Source organism: Pinus tabuliformis, chromosome 7 (assembly GCF_031772625.1).
Source record: "Pinus tabuliformis cultivar Carrire ecotype Pingquan chromosome 7, CPIR1, whole genome shotgun sequence".
Classification (NCBI taxonomy): Eukaryota; Viridiplantae; Streptophyta; class Pinopsida; order Pinales; family Pinaceae; genus Pinus; species Pinus tabuliformis.
The window spans coordinates 1,134,232,098-1,134,251,230 of record NC_142293.1 but is presented as its reverse complement, the minus strand read 5'-3'; positions in this window follow the sequence as shown (position 1 = coordinate 1,134,251,230).

Below are 19,133 nucleotides of genomic sequence, written 5' to 3'. Positions count from 1 at the left end.
TGGATGAAGCTTAGAAGGACGAGAGAGTGATGGAGTTGCACTGCACAGTGTAAACTGAACCAAATCATCCATGTCCTGCACATAATCAAAACATTCCTATATATCCTAACTGTTTAATGAAACCAATGAACAGCAATGTTATTTCTAAACAAAACCATGTATGGTACTGAAGCAAAGAAACATTCCAAGAGGTCTAAGCACATAGATAACTTTTACAAATGAAAATATTGCACAAAAGATTGCATGAGTACGCAAACCAATGTTTTTGGTGGGTAGCACTGTCTGCAAATCCAGCCCCTAGAAAGAGGTGAAAATGAGAGTGCAGGCAACCCTTTTCCGGAACTTTTATCAATTCTAATCTCTTCACTCTATTCTAAACACCTGAAGCAACTCTATCTACTAACAATGACCTACTTAACCACACCACGAAATCTAACTCAACAAACTGCGTTTCAAATGCATGTAAAGAAAACCATATTGCTGAAAGGAAAGATATCAATACAAAAGAAGGAGGCCCTAGGGTCTCAGGTTGGGCCCAACCCCGAGAGCTATGTCTCCTTTAGAAACTCAGAGCTGAGATTAAATCTGACTGCTTCTCATTAAAAAATAATAATCATAAGTCAAAAGGTCTGCCAATGATGGCTACAAAAGAGCAAAAACAGAGCTAGCAGCTCGTAGTGCAGAATGTGCAACAGTTTTTCAAAAGTCCTTTTCGAAGGCTGAAGCCTTATCATTTATACATCACGAGGCCCCAAGCTGGCCTCCCAAATCTATGGGACTTGGCTGACCAAACTGGGAGTGAACAGCTGCTTCCTCAAAATCCTTTTGGCTGCCTTCTAGATCCGGTTGTGGTGGTTGTTGGAGCTCGGAGTTGGGGGTGAAGATCCCGAGGAAGGCCATTTAATGTCGTGGACAACCGTCCTACGAATCCTCAACCCCATCTTGGCTGTCTCCTAGCCCTTATCTGCTCGGTTTTGCTCCAACATGTGTCACAAAACCTGAAATGAGCACGTGTTAGCCACCTAGGAATAGTGACTGCCCTTATTCGTACAAATGACATAAACATACTAAAAAATGATGCATAAGTTATGAAAAATGAAGGATTGAGCAAGGGTAGTTAGGCCAAATGAGCCCAAAATGTTACCAAATTTGGGGCTCATCAAGTTTGCGATAGACATAACCATAAGCTACAACGAAGTAGAACGCCGTTTTCTCAAGGGACCGTGAGGTAAGTACATCAAATCTCTGAATACTTGGATTAAGATGATGTTATGTGAAAAGTGGCTTATGCGAATTCATTAATGGTTGGAATGATGTGGAGTGGAAAGATCTACAAGGGTAGCGAGGGATCACGAAAGAGTGCCTTAATTTCACCTTTACGAGAGAGCGAGGAAGAGCTCGCTCGGGTCTCTCCAAGAAGTGCGGTCAGTTTGATAAGGCAGCACATTCCACAGTTACCAACCCCACCCATGCCACCACCCACTTCACTTCCCTCACCTCCATCTCCACCCACTCCACCTCCACCAACCCCACATGTGATGTAGGAAAGTGTTCCCTCTACAGACAGAGGTAACCCCTCTAGCCCTAGAGTGGGTCTAGTCGCAAACAAGGACAGATCAACAATAGCTTTCCTTAAACAGTCATAGTTGGAGGCCTACCTCAACTGGTGGTCGATGGAGTTCCGTTGCGCCGCTCCAGCTTCCACTTCCTTCTTCTAATGAGTGATCAACCTGAAACAATGCAAAGGAAATACAACAAAGCACGTAACCGGAACAACAATGATCTATTTACTCACAAAGTCAAGAATTCATGAGCTATCAAGTACATTACATACAAGACACAGGAAAACATCATTGATTGCATTGATAATGAAATAAGAGTAAGCTTACAACCAAAGTCTTGACGTCACAAGCCTTCTCAGATGGATCCAGCCAGCATGTTCCTCAAGCATTCACTCTTTGAAGATGGATCTCCCAACATACAAGTCTCTCTCACTCACAAGTTTTACACAAGATTAAGGGCACTTCACAACCTTCCTCAAGCTATCAACAATCCCACACTTGTCACACTCACACTAGCTATCTAGCAAACTCACAAGCACTAACAGCACTATCAGCAACCACTCCAAAGACTAAGAACTCCAAACTAGCAGCACATAGCAATGGTGAGAGTTTAAATAGGAGAAGGAGTCTCCATGAAAGGTGGGAGAGTGAGCTTATCTCCAAGGAAGGTAGCACAAATGACAGAATAGCCACGCCAGAGAAAGGAGGGTGACATAAACTAGGCCAACAACCAGGTCTGGAGTCATCTGGAAGGCCGACTGTTGGAACAAATTCGCCCAATCTGGATCATCGCGGGCACATAACTGGTCTTCCGCGTTGACATCGCTATTGAATAATGTAGCTAGTCAGATCATCGCTCAGGATTACAAGCGACAGTCGCGCTGGCACATAAAATCCGACCATCGCAGGAATCAGGTGTACTTCCGCGATGGCAGCACTTCTGGACTGTTTTGGAGCGCCCTTCAGCGCGTTTATTTTGCCAACAGATGCGATGAGGCAGAAACCTTTAGAAAAGTGGGTCATTTGGAAACATCAGAGAGCATTTGTCTAATATTAGCATGTACAACTTGGACGCATGACATAGTAGGAATACTGGAGTGAAGACAGTGACAAATTACTGTGTAACAGATGCCCCCTAAAGTATGAAGCCCGAGAGAGAGGGAGGGGTGAAATGCTTTACGAAACTGACTGAGCTGGAACACCATCTAGAAGAACCTGCATGCAAGTACAACTGATATCTCTGATAATGAAGTACATGTAGTCTAGGCATGGGCGCAGCCATCCAAAAGACATACGAAATAGGTCTGTGGTATGGACGCAGCCATCCAGCTAATGAGACCATGATGATGATAAAGGTATGGTCGCAGCCATCCATCAAGACTCAAGTATGGTCACAGCCATCCATCAGTGAGTCATGTAATCATAAACCAATCCACGCAGCCCAAACATGTGTAATCTGAGTTTGGGGTCTTGAACCCATCCGATCATAGTACAAATCCTAACATGCAAATAGATGTGCTGAGGTCGAGCATGATAGAAAGTCGCTTGATTACCAGTCAATGATGAAAACCGTTAACAAGCGCGAGAGAAACCACCAATAATGCCAATGGCTCTCAAGGTACTATCTAGCACAATCCACGAAGTGTGAAAAAGGAGCTGAAGTCGAACACTCGTGGAATCACCCAATCGACGACCAATGATGAAAGTCGATTGTCAGGTGCGAAGAACTTGCCATTGAGGCATGCAAGCTCCAAGGTACCAAAGGGGATCTCTAGATCAATCTCCTGGATAATGAGCTGATGTCGACAGGAGACGACCCATCGCAGGAGGGCCATAATGTTTCCCCCATCAATGACACGAGATAAGGAACAAGTGGCAGATGGCGAAACAGAGTATCAGAGGAGAAGACGAGGGTGTAAACTGCAGAAGGATTATACTCTTGAACATGTCGGCGACATGACTCCGGAGGGGGGTGGCAACATTCAGGCACCAAGGGATCAGAGGCTCGATGGAGACAGCATGAATCGAATGGAATGAGGCTAGAATGATAACCCAAACCCGCGGAAGGCCAAATGATGATGTATGGATGTCCCAACCCGACAAGAAGCAAAAGTGTCGATGTTCAAGAGTGACTAGCTGCCATAGACAATCAGTGATAAACCTGTTGTTGAATCCAACCTAGTAATGATTTAACGAGCCCAAGGAAGGAGAAGCTCGAGTCTCGTCATGGTGACGAGTCCAATGTCGTCAGGGTTTAACGAGTCCGACATAGGAAAAACTCGGAGTCTTTTTCATGTTTAGAGAGTTTGAAAAAGACACGGAACAAAAAATTCCAGGGGGGTCCTTTTTCATAGAGTTGTGTCTCTCGAGCCCGAAAAAGTATAAAACGATACTCGAAAGAACTGCCCGACCATTACGATCGAGGAGTACTTTTCGTAACTAGTGACTTCGACCCGAAAAAGTAGAAAATCAGTCGGAAGCACGTCGTTTCGTAACCGATAACGAGCCTAAAATGACAAAAGCTCAACAATATTTTTGTGTTTAAATGGTCGAAAAAGAGCTTAAAGGCGACCGCCTCCCATTTTTTTTAACGAGTCAAGAGGAAAACACGGCTATCTTTTCATTTTTCAAGTCGGAAAAGAGCTTAAAGATGATTTTTCAGGATCAAGTGTATATGAAACTGTCATAATTCCACTACCTGAAGCTCTGCACAAAAACACGTCACACGTAAACCCATTCGAGATAAAATGAACAATATACATAAAAACATAGGTAAAAACCATATTTTGACTATCCATGTAGCAAAACTATGAGAAAAAACCACATTTATAAAATGTAATTTTTTAATTTGCAAAAATTACTATAAAAAGGGATTAACTCATTCATTTTTACCATAGTACTGTTCAATTCACCGTGGAGTGACTTGGAGCACTGAAGTTGGTGAGCGAAATTCGGCCCCGTTCGTGCATCATCCATCCCAAAACTTGTTCTAGGTAGACACACGTTGCCTTGCACTTCAATTTAATACTCTTTTCATGCGTTTTGAACGTTCCAAGTGTTAGTTTAGGTAGATTTTCAAACCGGGCTCCGCCGCTCGGTCATCGCGAGTTTACCCTATCGGGTCTGCGATGGCCGAAAAAAATTTACACACGGTGCACTCCGATCATCGTGGGAAAGTGGTGTACTTCCACGATGATCGCGAAAAATCTGAACTAGCAAGCTCGCGCCATCGCATCTGTTTAAAAAATAGACGTGATGGCGATGCAAACATACGTTTTAATGCAAATTCCGCGTTGAAATTTCCAAATGAAGTGCTAATCCAACTTTTCTCATCCTGCAGGCTATAATGGCATTCGTCTAGCAAGAATGCATGCATGATAACAACGATATAGAAGCTTTTGCCGATGTGGGGTGCTGAAACGCATTACGGGCATGCGGATTGCTCAAATTCTTCCTAACTCCACACCTGCGGTCACAACCTGACTTGCTGGAGCTACTGATTAGGGCCTAGAATCCCACAGATGGGAAATTCATCATCCGAGGCCAGGATATCGAGTTTGACGCTACAGACATATATTTTTTGACCAGGCTATCCCATCGAGGTGAGAGGCCCATTCTGGAGGGGCAGCGACCCGGGGGTGATTCCTTAGAGATGTTGATAGCTCAAGTGTGCCCACGGGCACGCAAGACAAGGAGTGGGAAGGTGGCAATCCCAACAGTGGATGACATAGTCCTTTGTGCTATGCTTTTCATGGTGACATGGGCAGCGGGCTCCCAAGCCCAACATGAGGCTTCAAAGACCCAGCTCCGGCTGGCTCTCGAGTGTCTCAATCCCACCATGTTTAACTGGGCAGAGACGGTGACGATGAACATAAAGAGGCAACTCACCAACTGTCGTCGAGGAGAGACGAAGTAGTTTGGTTATGGATCCATCTTAGTCCCGCTCATGCTGGAGCGGGTGTCGGCACTACAGTTACAGGACATGGATTTGGACTTACCCAGGCCACGTGAGACGAGGGCCACGCGATGGGCTCACGTCATGCCACGAGGAGGTGGCAGACGACCAGTGGCGTGGGGGACATTTTTCCGAGAGTGGCTGGAGCGACAAACGATCTTCGTGGAGGATTGACCATATGCTGGCATGGACTTTCGCGGAGATCCTGACATGTAGCTGCCCGCTGGAGAGTAGTGGGATGACGGTGGTAAGACACTTGATCTCATTTTTTTACATTTTTATTATTATGATGTTTTTTAATTTTTTCATGTACATGTCCTAATGATGAACACTATCGTATGCAGATGTATGACCAGTGAGACCCATCGAGCTGGCTCCAGAGACGGGGAGAGACGCGCAGGGCATTGCAGCACTAGCCCTGGCTCCTCCAGAAGATGATACGATGGAGACAGTGATCCAGAACCTTGAGGGCTTGATAGCATGGATTCTAGATTACATGGGGATCGAGGAGGTCCCTAGAGCGTCCCAGATCCACATAGTAGGAGTGGAACCCAAGATGCACCACCTGTTCAGGCGAGTGACACGAGCGGCGGTGTACTATAGGGAGCACAACCCATCACAGTAGACACCTAGGTTTTTATTTCCTGCTAGTGATTTTTTGAGAGACATGTGTCTCAGATGTACGGAGAACATAGACTCTATTTGGAGATGTACACTTATTTTTGAGTGCCTCGGTGCGCCACACGATAGATATATATATATATATATATATATATATATATATATATATATATATATATTCCTATGGTCTACTATTGTGCTTTACATGCTTTCTTGTATGATGTTTTGATTACATGTTATGCAAATGTCTGTCTAATACATGATTAGCAAATGCATCAATTAACGTGTTTAGTCGTCGTGGAATATGCTGATATGTAATGAAATCAAAGTTCCTCTCTAACAATTTAACACGTAAATACAACCTTAAAATCCGATGGCCTCTGATGGAAACCAATGTAAGGTGCAACAGGCATTTGCACAAGAAGTAAGAGACACAATAAATGGCAATCACGCCTTCACACCAAGCCAAAAACATGAAAACACACACACACGGAAATTACGAGGTGTAGATGAGGTGTGGGTTCATTTTTACACAAGCTTGAACCATGGAGAACTCTGCTTGGATTCGGTTTCATGTTTTTACAAGCTTGAAACGACAAACTATGCTTGTTATAAGTTTGCATGCCCCCAGCATAACGACGCAAATCGAGGTGCATGCCCCCCAAGCTTCATTGCATTCAACGAAGTGGATGGAATGAAGGTTCACTTGCGAGATTTTGGAAAGACTCGACTTGGATTTTACGAGATCTTAAGCAAAGACTCGATTTGGAGAGGGATTTGTTTCATTTTTTAATGAGGTCGACACAGTAATAGAACCATCCTCATAACCCTTGTTTCATTTTTAAGCAAGCTTGACACAAGATCGGGAACTATGCTTATAAACTTTGTTTCATTTTTTTAACGAGCTTGACACAAGATCAGGAACTATGCTCGTAACCCTGTTCATGGGGCCATCCAAGAACGTGGCACCCAATAGGTCTTCACAGGATGGAAGAAACGCACTCTGGGAGGAACCCACGTTAGGATGCACCAATGACAGATCAGGTTCCAATGACTCCAGTACATCTTGTACTAGACCGGCTGCATGGTCAGCAGCAGAGGCAGAGATGGAACGGGTAGCCACATAATTGACTTGTGGCAAGGAAGGCACCACTTGTGAGCAGGAACCAAGAGGGTATGACTACTGCGCAGGAGGCACCGGGGGACTAAAGAATGATAATTGATCTATAGTCACTATTCTTCCCTCGTGTGGAAAACAAGCCACACGGAAAAGTGAAGAAACGAGGGCCCCCATGGCATAAATATAGTCACGGCCAAGGAGAAGACTGAAATTCGCACCTTGGACAACCATGACGTCGATATAGACAGTTTTGCCTCCCAAAGTAACAGGCAACTTCAAGAGGATTCCCATAGGTTGACAGGGTTCTCCATCGAATTCCAACAGATTCTGTGTGACCGGCACAAGCTGTGGGGAAACCACAGCTTGCCAAGTAGTGGAAGGCATAAGACTGACAGACGCACCCTCATCCAAGACAGTGCCAAGTACTACCTTATCGTAGGCGTGTACCATAAGCTCAAAAGGCACATAGGATGGAAGGCGGAAAGCGGTCAAATGGCTCCAGTCGAAAGTAACGGCCAAACTACTTGGTGGGGGAACCGTATGATTACCCCCATGCTCTACAGGAACCGAAGAAGGACTCCCTAGATCAGCTGGGATCGCAGAGTCGTTTCCGAACTCTGGAGAATATGATGAGATGAGAAGAACATGAGCATGATGCTCTTCTGAGACAGAGCGATCAAAAAGTGGTGAACCTAAGTCGACACTCTTTCTGACCAATGGTTGGTTTGGAACAGGCTGAGCACAGCCAGGCTCGGAAGAAGAAGGACGGAAAAGAGAAGAATCTACGTCAATCTCTTTGTCAATGGAGGGAGGGTCTGAAGAAAGCCGTTGATAACCAACGGGAAGTTGGGGTGAAGAAGCTGTAAGACTTTCCAAAATGGCGGAAGCTTTATCCATGAGCGGACAAAGGTGAAGGGGATGGATGCCTTCACATAGCCTACAGGGGAATTGAATCTTCCCGTCCTTCTTACTGTTGCCAGTTGCTAGGATAGCATCGCCTTGAGCTTCAGAGGACAATGAGGGACGAACCGGATCGTGAGACCATACTTCTAGGATCCTTGGAATGCCAGGACAATCACGAAGAATATGGTCACCCTTGCATAACTTACAAGGAAACTTAACCTTCCACAGAGTAGCAGAAGGTGGTTCGACCTGGGATGGACTCGGAGCGGTAACTGCACAAGTGGCCTTGGATTTATCGAACTTCTTCTTCTTATTCGTCTTCTTCTTCTTCTTCTTAGGCTCCTGGTTACTTAATGTGAACCTTTCACCAGGCAAAGGAGCATAGGAGGAGGAGGAAACAGGGGAAGAAGGCGTAGGTTCAACCTTGGAATCAACATGTCTTGGTTCGGACGAAGGAGATGGTGGAATAGGAGTCATGACACTTGGGACCACTGAGGTTGAAAACAACCATACGGGCAAGCCGATGGTTATCCCAGGCAATGACAATGTTGCCATATACGGAGCACCGGCATTTCCAAATGAAGGAAACGGACCAGGATTTCCATCTGGGGGAAAACCTTGGCCGGTAGACTCGGGGAATGTTGCCATCGAGAACGAGAAAGAACCCTACTCAAGCTAATGCAAACAAGATCTAACAGGGTAAATGTGAATCATGGCCGAATAAATTTTAAGACATAGGAACAAAACTTGACCTTTTCATCTTTAAAGAGTCGAGAAAAGGATGAAAGATGACTCTAGTCGCCTTCGAATATTTAATGAGCCTGAAGTGACAAGTTCTCAGATGGACCTTTTCTTTTAGGGAGTCTGAAAAGGAACGAAAGTGACTACTCTAGAGAACTAGGCAAAAGGTTTACCAGACAAATCCGTAAAACTGCATATACACCTTGGCAGTCATATGAAAACTGACTTTCCGTACGGTAGTCAATCTTCCCGAATGTTCTGTTCGGTGCGTTACGGCTTGTAAGGCGGCAGACACAACTTCCTATGGATAAAGGATGATAACCTAGTGGGGTCTCCCAGCATATACTCGATGGTACATGGGAGTACAAATCCGTGCTAGACCACTATTGAGTCACGGAAGGAGGAATCACCCAACCTTGAGTGGAAATAAAAGTGACTAGCTTTAACGACCCCGGAGCACATCTCTAGCCTAGACCTCTAAATGTGTGCGTTATGTTCCAATGCATTGTTAGATTTATTCAGTTCATTTTAAAGTTGATATTGGATTATGTTTCAGTTTTTAGGCCTTACCATATGTACATAACAGAACCTAGGATGCAGCTAGAATGAATGAAATATCCTTTTCCTTCGATGAACACCTACCTATGGGAGGGTAGAGAGATCATTCCCAAACCAAGAAAACCAAGACAGCAAAACAGTCACTTAATGCAAGCAGACATCAATTCCTAAAGTGCACGGATACTACTGATGAGAGATATAATCATTCTCTTTTCAATATGCAACTTGAAATGCAAATTTACTTTCACTTTCGCATGCTAAATGAAATGCAATCTTTTTTATTTTGATGCCTCTAATCTAAAAGAAACCAATAAGCAACAAACAAATGTGGAAAAACGGTTGATCCAAACAATTGTAATCTATGTCTAGGTAGTGAAGAGAAATCGAATCAATGCCGAGATTGGTCCAATAACAATCACTAAACAATCAACCAAAAGTAAGCAAAGGGGAAGGCTCAATCAAACCAACAGCAAGCTGCAAACGAATCTCTGCAAACAAGCAACCAAGCCAAACTGATCCAAAAGACTTGAAACAATGACACTAGGTCACAAAGCAAGAAAAACAAGATTCATTCAACAAAGCTCACAAGAGAGTGCCTCAACCTCTAAACAGTGAAAAACAAGTTATCAAACAAGTGAGAACAGCAAGGGACTAGCAAGACTGATGGATTCAGGAGGCAGAATTGAAAAAATCAATTCTACAGCAATCAGCGCGGGTGATACACAAGCAACAAGCGCTAATAGGGAGCACACCGCAGCAACAAAGTGATGTCAGCGCAGAAGTACACGACTTTTCCGCGATGGTCTAATTTACAGAACCGTCGCGACTATTAAGCGTAATTACGCGATGAACAGGATACTACAAAAGGGGTGACGCGATGACAGCGCGACTGTTAAATTAAAAGCCGTGATGATGTTCAAAACAATAACAGGCAAACCAAAAACTCCCAAATCAAAGACAATCAATCTTTAATCAAATAAGGGCATTTCCCAGATCAGGCCAGGAAACCCAGAAGGCTGGTAACTAATCCCCAATACTTCAAAAGAGACCAAACAAAAATCAAGACAAGAGTAAACAAGAAAAGAACAAAGGCCTCCCCAGCGGAGTCGCCAATTTTTGATGCAGGAAAGTGTTCCCTCTGCGGATAGAGGAAACCCCTCTAGCCCTATAGTGGGTCTAGTCACAAACAAGGACAGATCAACAATAGCTTTCCTTAAACAATCATAGTTGGAGGCCTACCTCAACCGGTGTTCGATGGAGTTCCGTTGCACCGCTCCAGCTTCTGCTTCCTTCTCCTAATGAGTGATCAACCTGAAACAATGCAAAGGAAATACAACAAATCACGTAACCGGAACAACAATGATCTATTTACTCGCAAAGTCAAGAAGTCATGAGCTATCAAGTACATTACATACAAGACATAGGAAAACATCATTGATTGCATTGATAATGAAATAAGAGTAAGCTTACAACCAAAGTCTTGACATCACAAGCCTTCTCAGAGGGATCCAGCCAACATGTTCCTCAAGCATTCACTCTTTGAAGATGGATCTCCCAACATACAAGTCTCTCTCACTCACAAGTTTTACACAAGATTAAGGGCACTTCACAACCTTCCTCAAGCTATCAACAATCCCACACTTGTCACACTCACACTAGCTATCTAGCAAACTCACAAGCACTAACAACACTATCAGCAACCACTCCAAAGACTAAGAACTCCAAACTAGCAGCACATAGCAATGGTGAGAGTTTAAATAGGAGAAGGAGTCTCCATGAAAGGTGGGAGAGTGAGCTTATCTCCAAGGAAGGTAGCACAAATGACGGAACAGCCACGCCAGAGAAAGGAGGGTGACATAAACTAGGCCAACAACCAGGTCTGGAGTCATCTGGAAGGCCGACTGTTGGAACAAATTCGCCCAATCTAGATCATCGCGGGCACATAATTGGTCTTCTGCGTTGACATCGCTATTGAATAACATAGCTAGTCAGATCATCGCTCAGGATTACAAGCGAGAGTGGCGCTGGCACATAAAATCCGACCATCGCAGGAATCAGGTGTACTTCCGCGATGGCAGCACTTCTGGATTGTTTTGGAGCGCCCTTCAACGCGTTTATTTGGCCAACAGACGTGATGAGGCAGAAACCTTTGGAAAAGTGGGTCATTTGGAAATAACAGAGAGCATTTGTCTAATATTAGCATGTACAACTTGGATACATGGCACAGTAGGAAGACTGGAGTGAAGACAGTGACAAATTATTGTGTAACACCACAGTTTATCATGGCAAGCACGATCAAGCTACCCATATTCAAAGGAGTAGGGAATGAGGATCCGGACTAGTTCTAGTTCATGGTAAGAGCAGTGTGGGAAGCGCAAGGGATCACGGATGACAACATTAAGAAGGCTACATTGGTGAGCACGCTGCAGAATCGTGCATTGACATGGTATATCAAGCACTCTAATGATCACCCAAATGCAGGAATAGCAGAGATCCAGAATGTGCTGAACAAAGAGTTTAGCCAGCCAAAATCAGAGACAGTCAATCATCGAGTTTAAAGAGATCGCGATGCTTCCAGGTGAGACCCCCTGGGATCTAGATCAGCGACTGGAGAGCACAATCCGCGAGCCTAATATGACACTCACGGATGCACAGCACGCACCTGGTTTGTGGCATCTTTGACACCACGCCTAAGGATGATGTTGTCGCAACACAAAACTTTCTACCCAGGCTGAAGCATTGGAAATGGCGATGAGGTTGCATGAGACACCGATACAAGATCCAGGGCTGGGAGTTCAAAAAATCCACGTACAACTACAGAACCTCTGCCTAGAGATGCAGAGCTTGAAGCAAGATAGGGCGTCGCGGCCAGAGACGCGCAAGGAAGTATGGTGCCTAAAATGCAAGGGCTAGGGCCATGACAAGGATCATTATCCAGTATTCGCGAACTACTTGGCAGGAGGGGGGCCGATGCCATTGAGACCAAAGGCACAAGCAGGGCCAAGTGCGACACCCACATTATGGTGCGAAATCTGTCAGATAGGAGGAAAGCACATGACGTATAATTGTCATTTGCTATAGAAGTATACACCGGCACCTCAGCAGTTGTTTTGTAATTTCTGTAGGTCGGTGGGCCACGATGAGCGTACTTATCGTAGCTACGAGTTAATGATGGATTGGACCCCAGCCTATCATATGCAGACAGAGATGCAAGCCCTCGAGCCAGCGGCGGGGATGGCGTGCATTGGATTTCAAGGGCGAGGTCAAGGACGAGGAGGAATGGGACCAAGAAGGGGTTGCGGACAGTTAATTTGTTACAATTACGGAGGACTCGGGCACTATGCCTGCCATTGTACCAACCCGATGAGGGTATCCTGTTCATACTATGGTCAGTTTGATCATGAAATGGTAGATTGCCCAACATTGATTGCACAGATGCATGAGAAAGGGGTACTCCAGCCCCATTCGATGCAAAATATTCAAATGATGAGGTCTGGACCCCGCGAAGAAGACCCAAATGTGAACATAGTGCTCAAAAGTGGTGCCACCATAGGGGAGGATAAGGGGAAGCAGCCTAAGGAAGATGCATGGGTTCACAAGGCTCCTACAAAGTAACTTGAGTTTGACTTAGAACACACAAAGGAGACATTCATGGAAGCTAAGAAGAGCTTCGAGGAGGCCTCCACCCCAAGTAGTAAGGATCAACCAGAGCCAGGGAATCATCCTTCTATGCTTACTACCTTTTTGGAGACATGCATGAAATTGTTACGCGACAATAAGGCAGTTAGGGGACTACAGTAGTTGATCACTAGGTGCGTAGGGTCAGGGAACCGCGCGTAGTCTAGAAACTGAGAAAGCATGCATTGTGCACTAGGAGGGAAATGAGATTGACTGTGCAGATTGGCGAGTATGAAATGGATCAGGTAATCAAAGACCTAGGTTCATACATGAATGTGTTACCAAAGCAGACATGGGAATGCATGGGCAGGCCCGCGTTACAGTGGTCCCCTATTCAATTACGAATGGCGAACCAATAGAAGATTTTGCCCATGGGGAGGTTGCAAGGGGTAACAGTTGATATCGAAGGCACGAGCACACAGACAGACTTTGAAGTAATAGAGATTGTTGATGACAACAATCCTTATCCCGCGTTGCTAGGAATAGACTGGGCCACTGATATGAATGGAGTCATCAACCTGAAGAAGCGGAAGATGATATTCGAGAAAAAGTCCCTACGCATAGTAGTTCCACTGGACCCAGCTGAAGGAGCGTGCTACACCGAACCTGTGCGCGACGATGAGCTAGACTGTATTTACCAGATAACCGCGCGAGACCAAGAGCGGGTGAACCCGACTGTAGATGGGAGAATCTCCTGGGAGCGCGACGGTTCCTATACTTCGGATTCAGACGAAGAAGTAGAACGCTGGTAGAACCGGCTACATGAAGTGTCAACACTAAATTGAAAAATGATGATTAGATCACTGCGTTGCATGACAACAGAGTCAAGGGAACTGCCAACGTATGATGGGGTGACAATGGTGGATGAATTCCTAGACAAATTTGAAAGCGCAGTACCGGAACAGCAGCGGTATGATGCGATGGAATAGGTGCTGCGCGCAACCTCCGTGTTGGGTTGTGTTATATTCTTTACATGTAGTTAATAGGGGGTTTGAAGGGCACCTGTAACCCCACTTTATGGGGTCCAAGGTAGCGCCCCAGAAAATTTTGGTTTTGGACCCTATGTTAGGTTGGGCGGACCCACCTATGGTTTTATGCATGTTTTTCACACATGTTTTTTGGACGCGATGGTTTTTCAGTCCATGGTATTGGACACTTCGGCATGTATAAATATGTATTGTAACATTGAAAGGAACATAATGAAAAATCAAGCTGGTAGTCCCAGTTTTGGGATCCAGGGGAAAATCTTTGTGTATATGTGTTTTATGTGTTATGCTCTCGCATTGTTTATTTTCTGTGTTTTAGAATTCGTATGCAGATAATTTCTGTATGGGGTTAAAACCTACATTTGGTATCGGAGCTATTTTGGCTTCAAGGGGATGCCTTTGTTGCTGAGGGGTTTCAATCGAGCCTGTGGGAGACCCTATTCAGTGGGAGATCTACGAGATCGATTCTGGTGGTGAAAGAAGATGGCAAGCAGTGGAAAGATAGAGATCGAGAAATTTAATGGTCAAAGTTTTGAGTTGTGGAAACTCAAGATGGAGGATCTGTTGGTGGATAAAGACCAACGGATCACGGTAGATCCAGGTACTAAACCAACGGGAGTGTCCGATGAAGAATGGAAGAAGTTGGATCGGAAGGCAAAGATCACAATACGATTGTGTGTCTCAGATTCAGTATTGCTAAATGTATCAGGGGAAGCTACAGCGAAGGCTATGTGGGACAAGTTAGGCACTTTGTACCAATATAAGTCTCTAGTGAATAAATTGTTCCTGCGGAAAAAGCTATATAACCTTAGGATGAAGGATGAAGACTAGGTGACAGAGCATCTAAACGCATTTAATACTGTGGTAAGTCAGTTAGCATTTGTTGATATTAAAATTTCAAATGAAGATAAGTGCATTAGTTTGTTGTGTTCTCTACCAAATTCGTGGGATAGTCTGGTTATTGCAATAGGTATCAATGCAACTGCCTTGCAGTTTGATGAAATAGTCTCATCTTTGTTGATGGAGGAGATGAGACGAAAAAATATGGAGAGCCAAAATGGTGACGCCTTGTCTATACGAGGATGGTCCCAGAACATAAACAAAAATAAGTCATCGAGTGGGAGATCTAAATCTAGAGGGAGATCTAAATCTCCAGGAAAACCTGTAAAGGTGGTGTGCTGGAAATGTGGAAAGGAAGGCCACTTTAAAAGGGACTGTAAATCTAAAGTTCCTGACAAAGGAAAGGGATCTGATGAGGCTCCTTCTACAGAGGCGAAAACCACCTCAGATGAAGGTGGGATGTGTACTTGGCTTCTTCAAGTACACATGTAGATCATGAGGCATGGTTGATTGACTCAGGTACATCCTTTCACTTCACTCCCCATAGAGAGTGGTTCTGCAAGTATGAGAAATATGATGGTGGTGATGTCTTCTTGGGGGATGACAGGAAGGCTAGAATCATTGTTCGTAGAAAAGTAAAGTTGAAGTTGCAAGGTGGAAGGGTTAGAACACTTCCGGGTGTTCTACATATTCCTGCATTGGCCAGAAATCTAATTTCTGTAAGCAAGCTAGATGATGCAAGTGTAAAAACTTTGTTCGAGAAAGATACCTACAAGATGGTTCGGGGAGCACTAGTATTGATGTGGGGAGTTCGGATTGGAACTCTGTACAAGCTGCAAGGTAGCATTGTTATTGATGGGTGCAATAGTTCTGTGGTTCTTGAAAGTGGAGCAAAAAATCTAGTGGTCTCTAGAGAGAAGACCATGCTATGGCATCAAAGGCTTGGACATATTGGAGAAAAGGGCCTTCGGATACTTCATGGTAAAGGTATGGTAGAAGGTATGAATAATAGCTCTCTGGATTTTGATTTCTATGAAAATTGTGTATATGGTAAGTAGAATCGGGTGAGTTTCCCCTCTAGTAGTAAGAGGGAAAAACAGATATTAGAACTTGTGCACAGTGATGTGTTTGGACCTGTGAAGGTTCCATCACTAGGTAAGTCTGTGTACTATGTATCATTTATAGATGACTTCTCACGGAATACATGGATATATTTCCTTAAGGAGAAATCTGAAGTCTTTGACAAGTTTAAAGAATTTAAGGCTCTGGTGGAAAACAAGACAGAGAAGAAGATAAAGGTGTTGAGGACAGATAACAGTGGAGAGTTTTGCAGTAAGGAATTTCAAGAATTCTGTAAGAAGTGTGGTATAGCACGGCAGAAGACTACTCCATATACACCTCAACAAAATGAAGTTGCAGAAAGAATGAATAAGACGTTGATGGAAAGGGCAAGAAGCATGCTCTGTGGTGCCGGGTTAGGACAGGAATTCTGGGCAGAGGCAGTGGATACTGCATGTTACCTAGTCAACAGGTCACCTTCATCAGCGTTGGGGGATAAGACTCCACAGGAGGTATGGACTGGTAAGAAACCCTCTCTTTCACATCTGAGGGTATTTGGATGTGATGCATATGTACATGTTCCAAAGAAGAAACGAACCAAGTTGGATAGTAAATCTGAAAGTGCATCTTTATTGGGTATAAGGATGGTTTAAAGGGTTATAAGCTTTGGAACCCAGTCACATGGAAAGTTGCGTACAGCCAAGATGTGGTGTTCAAAGAGGTGAAAGATGTTATTAAACATGAAGTCCAACGAAAGGAACCTGAGAAGATAGAGTTTGAGCTAAAGGAGGAAGAATCAGACTCTACAGCAGAGGAGGAACCAAAAGATGAAGAGCCACAAACTCCGGCTATGAGAAGATCAGTTCGAGAAAGAAGGTAGCCAGAAAGGTATAGTCCATCTACTTTCTGTTCAAATTTTGCTTTTTCTGTTACTGATGATGATCCCAGAACTGTGAAGGAAGCAGTGGATTCAGAGGATGGAAAACTCTGGAAAGAGGCCATGGTTGATGAAATGGCATCTTTGCACAAAAATGAGGCTTGGAATTTGGTGGAGTTGTTCGCTGGAAGGAAACCCATTGGTAGCAAATGGGTGTTCGAAAAGAAGACAAATGCAGAAGGAAAAGTGGAGAAATACAAAGCTCGGTTGGTAGCAAAAGGTTATTCCTAGGTGCTAGGAATTGATTTTGGCGATATTTTTTCTCTTGTTGCCAAGGTAACTTCTATTAGATTACTTTTATCTATTACTGCTGCTTTTGATTTTGAGGTAGAACAGATGGATGTAAAGACAACATTTCTTCACGGGGATCTGGAAGAGGAAATCTACATGAAGCAACCTAAAGGCTTTGTGGTGAAGGGTAAGAAAGAACTAGTATGCAAGTTAAAGAAGTCTCTGTATGGGTTAAAACAGTCACCAAGGATGTGGTATCAGAAATTTGATACATTTATACAGGGACTTGGCTTCACCAAAAGCAAAGAAAATCACTGTATGTATTTTAAATTAATTGGTGACCATGTTATTTATCTGGTCTTGTATGTGGATGATATGTTGTTGGTTGGAAATGACAAAGAAATTATCCAGGATTTGAAGACCCAATTGTCCTCCAAATTCAACATGAAAGATCTTGGTGCTGCAAACTGTATTTTGGGCATGGAAATTAAAAGAGATTGGGCAAAGAGGAAGCTCTGGTTAAACCAGAGGAAGTATGTCGAGACAATACTGCAGAGGTTTAATATGTAGGATAGTAAACCGGTGAAGGTTCCTATTCCTGTAGGTGTGAGGTTATCTGCTGAACAGTGTCCCAAGACACAAGAAGAGGAAGAGGACATGTCCCGTGTTCCATATGCAAGTGCAGTCGGTAGCCTGATGTATGCAATGGTCTGTACTAGACCAGACATTGCACATGCAGTGGGAGTATTGAGCAGGTTTATGTCAAACCAGGAAAGGAGCATTAGACAGCAATGAAGCGGGTATTCAGGTATTTGAGTGGCACTAGTGATTATGGTTTGTGCTACCAAAGAAGACCAGGATAGGAAAGTGTTGGATATTCATGGCTTTGTTGATGCAGACTGGGATGGAGATCTGGATCAGAGAAGATCTACAAGTGGGTATGTGTTTAACCTATTTGGAGGTGCAGTCAGTTGTATGAGTAAGAAACAATATAGAGTGGCATTATCAACTACAGAGGCAAAATACATGGCAGCCTCTCATGCAAGCAAGGAAGTAGTTTGGTTGCAGAGATTGTGTTCAAGTATGGGGTTAGTATAGGAAGCTATAAGGATAGATTGTGACAGCCAAAGTGCAATTTTCTTGGCAAAGAACCCTACATATCATTCAAAGACAAATCACATTGATGTTCAATATCACTTTGTGAGGGATATTATAGAAGACAAAAAGGTGTTGCTGGTAAAGGTGGACACTTTGAAGAATACTGCAGATGCATTGACAAAATCTGTGAGCTCTGAGAATTTCTCTTGGTGTAGAGAGACAATGGGAATTTCAGGGCTAGGAAAATGACTAAGCTCTCTTTTGGCCCCCTGTGGAAAGAAAACAGCAAGTGGGAGAATGTTGGGTTGTGTTATATTCTTTCCACGTAGTTAACAAGGGGTTTGAAGGGCACCCGTAACCCCACTTTATGGGGTTCAGGGCAGCACCCTAGAAAATTTTGGTTTTGGACCCTATGTTGGGTTGGGCGGACCCACCTATGGTTTTGTGCATGATTTTCGCACATGTTTTTTGGACGCGATGGTTTTTCGGTCCATGGTATTGGACGCTTCGGCATGTATAAATATGTATTGTAACATTGAAAGGAACATAATGAAAAATCAAGCTGGTAGTCCCAGTTTTGGGATCCAGGGGAAAATATTTGTGTATATGTGTTTTATGTGTTATGCTCTCGTATTGTTTATTTTCTGTGTTTTAGAATTCATATGCAGATAATTTCTATATGGGGTTAAAACCTACACCCCACACAATGGTGGGGTACACATCAGAAGACCATTGGGAATTGGCGCGAATGTAGAAGATGGATGCGTTTGCGGTTTAGAAGACCCCAACATCAAACAAGAGCCGGGAAACTAGGACAAAGTAGCTTACGCGCCCACCTGTGTTG